The sequence below is a fragment of the Carettochelys insculpta genome, unplaced genomic scaffold (assembly GCF_033958435.1).
Source record: "Carettochelys insculpta isolate YL-2023 unplaced genomic scaffold, ASM3395843v1 scaffold_0042, whole genome shotgun sequence".
Lineage (NCBI taxonomy): Eukaryota > Metazoa > Chordata > Testudines > Carettochelyidae > Carettochelys > Carettochelys insculpta.
This window is the reverse complement of record NW_027439079.1, coordinates 125001-132500: the sequence shown is the minus strand read 5'-3', so window position 1 is coordinate 132500 and position 7500 is coordinate 125001. Positions and strand designations below refer to the sequence as shown.

The 7500-nt window shown below is 62.2% G+C and overlaps 1 non-coding gene across 1 annotated transcript; it reads left to right on the top strand.

Annotated features, from left to right (window-relative positions):
* The first annotated feature begins 6235 nt into the window (after nucleotides 1-6235).
* LOC142006120 (5S ribosomal RNA) lies at nucleotides 6236-6354 on the top strand. Its single transcript, XR_012643233.1, has one exon. It is a non-coding gene; the product is annotated as a 5S ribosomal RNA (ribosomal RNA).
* Nucleotides 6355-7500: the final 1146 nt, after the last annotated feature.

Below are 7500 nucleotides of genomic sequence, written 5' to 3'. Positions count from 1 at the left end.
GGACTTAGAAAATTTTTCTCTCCAGCCTGGGACCGGGGTTGACCTGTTGTCCCTGCCGGACTTAGAAAATTTTTCTCTCCCGCCTGGGACCGGGGTTGACCTGTTGTCCCTGCCGGACTTGGAGCCCGAGGAGGGGATCGGCCACCAGGTAAACCTCCGCTGAAAGCGGCCACGGTTTACCTGGTGCCCGGGGAGCGAATCGGACACCAGGTCAACCTCAGCTGAAGCGGCCGGGGTTGACCTGCTGTCCCTGCCGGACTTGGAAAATTTTTCTCTCCAGCCTGGGACCGGGGTTGACCTGTTGTCCCTGCCGGACTTAGAAATTTTTTCTCTCCCCGCCTGGGACCGGGGTTGACCTGCTGTCCCTGCCGGACTTGGAGCCCGAGGAGGGAATCGGCCACCAGGTCAACCTCCGCTGAAAGCGGCCACGGTTTACCTGGTGCCCGGGGAGCGAATCGGACACCAGGTCAACCTCTGCTAAAGCGACCGAGGTTGACCTGGTGCCCGGGGAGCGAATCTGACACCAGGTCAACCTCTGCTAAAGCGCCAGAGGTTGACCTGGTGCCCGGGGAGCGAATCGGACACCAGGTCAACCTCTGCTAAAGCGGCCGGGGTTGACCTGCTGTCCCTGCCGGACTTAGAAAATTTTTCTCTCCAGCCTGGGACCGGGGTTGACCTGCTGTCCCTGCCGGACTTAGAAAATTTTTCTCTGCCGCCTGGGACCGGGGTTGACCTGTTCTCCCTGCCGGACTTAGAAAATTTTTCTCTCCAGCCTGGGACCGGGGTTGACCTGTTGTCCCTGCCGGACTTAGAAATTTTTTCTCTGCCGCCTGGGACCGGGGTTGACCTGTTGTCCCTGCCGGACTTAGAAATTTTTTCTCTCCCGCCCGGTACCGGGGTTGACCTGTTGTCCCTGCCGGACTTAGAAATTTTTTCTCTGCCGCCTGGGACCGGGGTTGACCTGTTGTCCCTGCCGGACTTAGAAAATTTTTCTCTCCCGCCTGGGACCGGGGTTGACCTGTTGTCCCTGCCGGACTTAGAAATTTTTTCTCTGCCGCCTGGGACCGGGGTTGACCTGTTGTCCCTGCCGGACTTAGAAATTTTTTCTCCCCAGCCTGGGACCGGGGTTGACCTGTTGTCCCTGCCGGACTTAGAAAATTTTTCTCTCCAGCCCGGGACCGGGGTTGACCTGTTGTCCCTGCCGGACTTAGAAATTTTTTCTCTCCCGCCTGGGACCGGGGTTGACCTGTTGTCCCTGCCGGACTTAGAAATTTTTTCTCTCCCGCCTGGGACCGGGGTTGACCTGTTGTCCCTGCCGGACTTAGAAATTTTTTCTCTGCCGCCTGGGACCGGGGTTGACCTGTTGTCCCTGCCGGACTTAGAAAATTTTTCTCTGCCGCCTGGGACCGGGGTTGACCTGTTGTCCCTGCCGGACTTAGAAAATTTTTCTCTCCCGCCTGGGACCGGGGTTGACCTGTTGTCCCTGCCGGACTTAGAAAATTTTTCTCTCCCGCCTGGGACCGGGGTTGACCTGTTGTCCCTGCCGGACTTAGAAATTTTTTCTCTGCCGCCTGGGACCGGGGTTGACCTGTTGTCCCTGCCGGACTTAGAAATTTTTTCTCTGCCGCCTGGGACCGGGGTTGACCTGTTGTCCCTGCCGGACTTAGAAATTTTTTCTCTGCCGCCTGGGACCGGGGTTGACCTGTTGTCCCTGCCGGACTTAGAAATTTTTTCTCTCCAGCCTGGGACCGGGGTTGACCTGTTGTCCCTGCCGGACTTAGAAATTTTTTCTCTCCCGCCCGGTACCGGGGTTGACCTGTTGTCCCTGCCGGACTTAGAAATTTTTTCTCTGCCGCCTGGGACCGGGGTTGACCTGTTGTCCCTGCCGGACTTAGAAAATTTTTCTCTCCCGCCTGGGACCGGGGTTGACCTGTTGTCCCTGCCGGACTTAGAAATTTTTTCTCTGCCGCCTGGGACCGGGGTTGACCTGTTGTCCCTGCCGGACTTAGAAAATTTTTCTCTCCCGCCTGGGACCGGGGTTGACCTGTTGTCCCTGCCGGACTTAGAAATTTTTTCTCTGCCGCCTGGGACCGGGGTTGACCTGTTGTCCCTGCCGGACTTAGAAATTTTTTCTCTCCAGCCTGGGACCGGGGTTGACCTGTTGTCCCTGCCGGACTTAGAAATTTTTTCTCTCCCGCCCGGTACCGGGGTTGACCTGTTGTCCCTGCCGGACTTAGAAATTTTTTCTCTGCCGCCTGGGACCGGGGTTGACCTGTTGTCCCTGCCGGACTTAGAAAATTTTTCTCTCCCGCTCGGAACCGGGGTTGACCTGTTGTCCCTGCCGGACTTAGAAAATTTTTCTCTCCCGCCTGGGACCGGGGTTGACCTGTTGTCCCTGCCGGACTTGGAGCCCGAGGAGGGGATCGGCCACCAGGTAAACCTCCGCTGAAAGCGGCCACGGTTTACCTGGTGCCCGGGGAGCGAATCGGACACCAGGTCAACCTCAGCTGAAGCGGCCGGGGTTGACCTGCTGTCCCTGCCGGACTTGGAAAATTTTTCTCTCCAGCCTGGGACCGGGGTTGACCTGTTGTCCCTGCCGGACTTAGAAATTTTTTCTCTCCCCGCCTGGGACCGGGGTTGACCTGTTGTCCCTGCCGGACTTAGAAATTTTTTCTCTCCCCGCCTGGGACCGGGGTTGACCTGTTGTCCCTGCCGGACTTGGAGCCCCAGGAGGGGATCGGCCACCAGGTCAACCTCCGCTGAAAGCGGCCACGGTTTACCTGGTGCCCGGGGAGCGAATCGGACACCAGGTCAACCTCTGCTAAAGCGACCGAGGTTGACCTGGTGCCCGGGGAGCGAATCTGACACCAGGTCAACCTCTGCTAAAGCGCCAGAGGTTGACCTGGTGCCCGGGGAGCGAATCGGACACCAGGTCAACCTCTGCTAAAGCGGCCGGGGTTGACCTGCTGTCCCTGCCGGACTTAGAAAATTTTTCTCTCCAGCCTGGGACCGGGGTTGACCTGTTGTCCCTGCCGGACTTAGAAATTTTTTCTCTCCCGCCTGGGACCGGGGTTGACCTGTTGTCCCTGCCGGACTTAGAAAATTTTTCTCTGCCGCCTGGGACCGGGGTTGACCTGTTGTCCCTGCCGGACTTGGAGCCCCAGGAGGGGATCGGCCACCAGGTCAACCTCCGCTGAAAGCGGCCACGGTTTACCTGGTGCCCGGGGAGCGAATCGGACACCAGGTCAACCTCAGCTGAAGCGGCCGGGGTTGACCTGCTGTCCCTGCCGGACTTGGAGCCCGAGGAGGGGATCGGCCACCAGGTCAACCTCCGCTGAAAGCGGCCACGGTTTACCTGGTGCCCGGGGAGCGAATCGGACACCAGGTCAACCTCTGCTAAAGCGGCCGGGGTTGACCTGCTGTCCGTGCCGGACTTGGAGCCCGAGGAGGGGATCGGCCACCAGGTCAACCTCCGCTGAAAGCGGCCACGGTTTACCTGGTGCCCGGGGACCGAATCGGACACCAGGTCAACCTCCGCTGAAGCGGCCGGGGTTGACCTGCTGTCCCTGCCGGACTTTGAAAATTTTTCTCTCCCCGCCCGGAACCGGGGTTGACCTGTTGTCCCTGCCGGACTTGGAAAATTTTTCTCTCCCGCTCGGAACCGGGGTTGACCTGTTGTCCCTGAAGGACTTAGAAATTTTTTCTCTCCCCGCCTGGGACCGGGGTTGACCTGCTGTCCCTGCCGGACTTGGAGCCCCAGGAGGGGATCGGCCACCAGGTCAACCTCCGCTGAAAGCGGCCACGGTTTACCTGGTGCCCGGGGACCGAATCGGACACCAGGTCAACCTCTGCTAAAGCGCCCGAGGTTGACCTGGTGCCCGGGGAGCGAATCGGACACCAGGTCAACCTCTGCTACGGCGGCCGGGGTTGACCTGCTGTCCCTGCCGGACTTAGAAAATTTTTCTCTCCCCGCCCGGAACCGGGGTTGACCTGTTGTCCCTGCCGGACTTGGAGCCCGAGGAGGGGATCGGCCACCAGGTCAACCTCCGCTGAAAGCGGCCACGGTTTACCTGGTGCCCGGGGAGCGAATCGGACACCAGGTCAACCTCTGCTAAAGCGGCCGGGGTTGACCTGCTGTCCCTGCCGGACTTGGAGCCCGAGGAGGGGATCGGCCACCAGGTCAACCTCCGCTGAAAGCGGCCACGGTTTACCTGGTGCCCGGGGAGCGAATCGGACACCAGGTCAACCTCTGCTAAAGCGGCCGGGGTTCACCTGCTGTCCCTGCCGGACTTGGAGCCCGAGGAGGGGATCGGCCACCAGGTCAACCTCCGCTGAAAGCGGCCACGGTTTACCTGGTGCCCGGGGAGCGAATCGGACACCAGGTCAACCTCTGCTAAGGCGCCCGAGGTTGACCTGGTGCCCGGGGAGCGAATCGGACACCAGGTCAACCTCTGCTACGGCGGCCGGGGTTGACCTGCTGTCCCTGCCGGACTTAGAAAATTTTTCTCTCCCCGCCCGGAACCGGGGTTGACCTGTTGTCCCTGCCGGACTTGGAGCCCGAGGAGGGGATCGGCCACCAGGTCAACCTCCGCTGAAAGCGGCCACGGTTTACCTGGTGCCCGGGGAGCGAATCGGACACCAGGTCAACCTCTGCTAAAGCGGCCGGGGTTGACCTGCTGTCCCTGCCGGACTTGGAGCCCGAGGAGGGGATCGGCCACCAGGTCAACCTCCGCTGAAAGCGGCCACGGTTTACCTGGTGCCCGGGGAGCGAATCGGACACCAGGTCAACCTCTGCTAAAGCGGCCGGGGTTCACCTGCTGTCCCTGCCGGACTTGGAGCCCGAGGAGGGGATCGGCCACCAGGTCAACCTCCGCTGAAAGCGGCCACGGTTTACCTGGTGCCCGGGGAGCGAATCGGACACCAGGTCAACCTCTGCTAAAGCGGCCGGGGTTGACCTGCTGTCCCTGCCGGACTTGGAGCCCGAGGAGGGGATCGGCCACCAGGTCAACCTCCGCTGAAAGCGGCCACGGTTTACCTGGTGCCCGGGGAGCGAATCGGACACCAGGTCAACCTCTGCTAAAGCGGCCGGGGTTGACCTGCTGTCCCTGCCGGACTTGGAGCCCGAGGAGGGGATCGGCCACCAGGTCAACCTCCGCTGAAAGCGGCCACGGTTTACCTGGTGCCCGGGGACCGAATCGGACACCAGGTCAACCTCCGCTGAAGCGGCCGGGGTTGACCTGCTGTCCCTGCCGGACTTAGAAAATTTTTCTCTCCCCGCCCGGAACCGGGGTTGACCTGTTGTCCCTGCCGGACTTAGAAAATTTTTCTCTCCCCGCCCGGAACCGGGGTTGACCTGTTGTCCCTGAAGGACTTAGAAATTTTTTCTCTCCCCGCCTGGGACCGGGGTTGACCTGCTGTCCCTGCCGGACTTGGAGCCCCAGGAGGGGATCGGCCACCAGGTCAACCTCCGCTGAAAGCGGCCACGGTTTACCTGGTGCCCGGGGACCGAATCGGACACCAGGTCAACCTCTGCTAAAGCGCCCGAGGTTGACCTGGTGCCCGGGGAGCGAATCTGACACCAGGTCAACCTCTGCTAAAGCGCCCGAGGTTGACCTGGTGCCCGGGGAGCGAATCGGACACCAGGTCAACCTCTGCTACGGCGGCCGGGGTTGACCTGCTGTCCCTGCCGGACTTAGAAAATTTTTCTCTCCCCGCCCGGAACCGGGGTTGACCTGTTGTCCCTGCCGGACTTGGAGCCCGAGGAGGGGATCGGCCACCAGGTCAACCTCCGCTGAAAGCGGCCACGGTTTACCTGGTGCCCGGGGAGCGAATCGGACACCAGGTCAACCTCCGCTAAAGCGCCCGAGGTTGACCTGGTGCCCGGGGAGCGAATCGGACACCAGGTCAACCTCTGCTACGGCGGCCGGGGTTGACCTGCTGTCCCTGCCGGACTTGGAAAATTTCTCTCCCCGCCTCGGACCGGGGTTGACCTGCTGTCCCTACCGGACTTAGAACATTTTTCTCTCCCCGCCCCGGCCCGGGGGTTAACCTCGGGGCGCACAGCTTCCCGGGTCTGACGTGCACGTCCTGTCACCTCCCGGGCCCGGCGTCCTCGTCCTCCCTTCCCCTTGGGCCGGCTCGGAGGAAGTTTTCCCTCGGCCCGGCCTCCGGGTTAATTGTTTGGGCCCGGCTGACTGAGGCCAGGCTGCTGACGCTAAAGCCCGGGGAGGCGGGGGCCTACGGCCATACCGGACCGAATGCCCCCGATCTCGTCCGATCTCGGAAGGTAAACCGTCCCGGGCCTGGCTAGTACCTGGATGGGTGACCGCCTGGGAATCCCAGGTGCCGTAGGCAGCTTTTGGCCCCAGCGGGGGTAGAGCGGGGCGTGTGTCTGCCGTGCGGGAGCAGGGAAGCCGTGAGGCCAAGGCGGCGCGACGGTCCTGGGGGGCGCTGAGGCCTTTCCCTCTGCCTGCCTGCGTGTCGGGGGCGGGGGGGCGGGCGAGGAAGCTAAGGCCCTCACCCGGTGCGGTGCGATGGCTTGGGTCGGGTCGGGGAGAGGGAAGAAAGCGTGTGTGGAGCGTTGGTGGGGCAGGTGTGTGTGTGGGAGTGCTGGGTTGGGCAGGCCGTTGAGGCGGTGGCGGTGGTGGTGTTTTTGGTGGGAGTGAGTTGGGGTCAGGTGGGTGTGGGGTCCCCCCCGGGGGGTGGATGGTCTGAGGGTTAAGGCTTGGAACGTGCGTCTTGGGGGACCGTGGGTGGAGGTTGTTGAGAGCGGGGAAGGCCCTGGGTCCCGGTTGTGGACTATTAAGCCCGGTGGAGGGGGACCGTGGGTGGAGGTTGTTGAGAGCGGGGAAGGCCCTGGGTCTCGGTTGTGGACTATTAAGCCCGGTGGAGGGGGACCGTGGGTGGAGGTTGTTGAGAGCGGGGAAGGCCCTGGGTCCCGGTTGTGGACTATTAAGCCCGGTGGAGGGGGACCGTGGGTGGAGGTTGTTGAGAGCGGGGAAGGCCCTGGGTCCCGGTTGTGGACTATTAAGCCCGGTGGAGGGGGACCGTGGGTGGAGGTTGTTGAGAGCGGGGAAGGCCCTGGGTCTCGGTTGTGGACTATTAAGCCCGGTGGAGGTGTTGCGTACGGTGGATGTAAGGGGGAGGGCGTATGAAGTGACCGAGGAGTGGGCAAGGAAACGGGGGGAAAAATTTGGAGGCGAAGGCGGCCGAAAAAGGGTGCGGTTGACCTGGTGCCCGGGGAGCGAATGGGCCACCAGGTCAACCCCCGCTGAAAGCAGCGGAGGTTGACCTGGTGCCCGGGGAGCGAATCGGCCACCAGGTCAACCCCCGCTGAAAGCAGCGGAGGTTGACCTGGTGCCCGGGGAGGGAATCGGCCACCAGGTCAACCCCCGCTGAAAGCACGGGAGGTTGACCTGGTGCCCGGGGAGGGAATCGGCCACCAGGTCAACCCCCGCTGAAAGCAGCGGAGGTTGACCTGGTGCCCGGGGAGGGAATCGG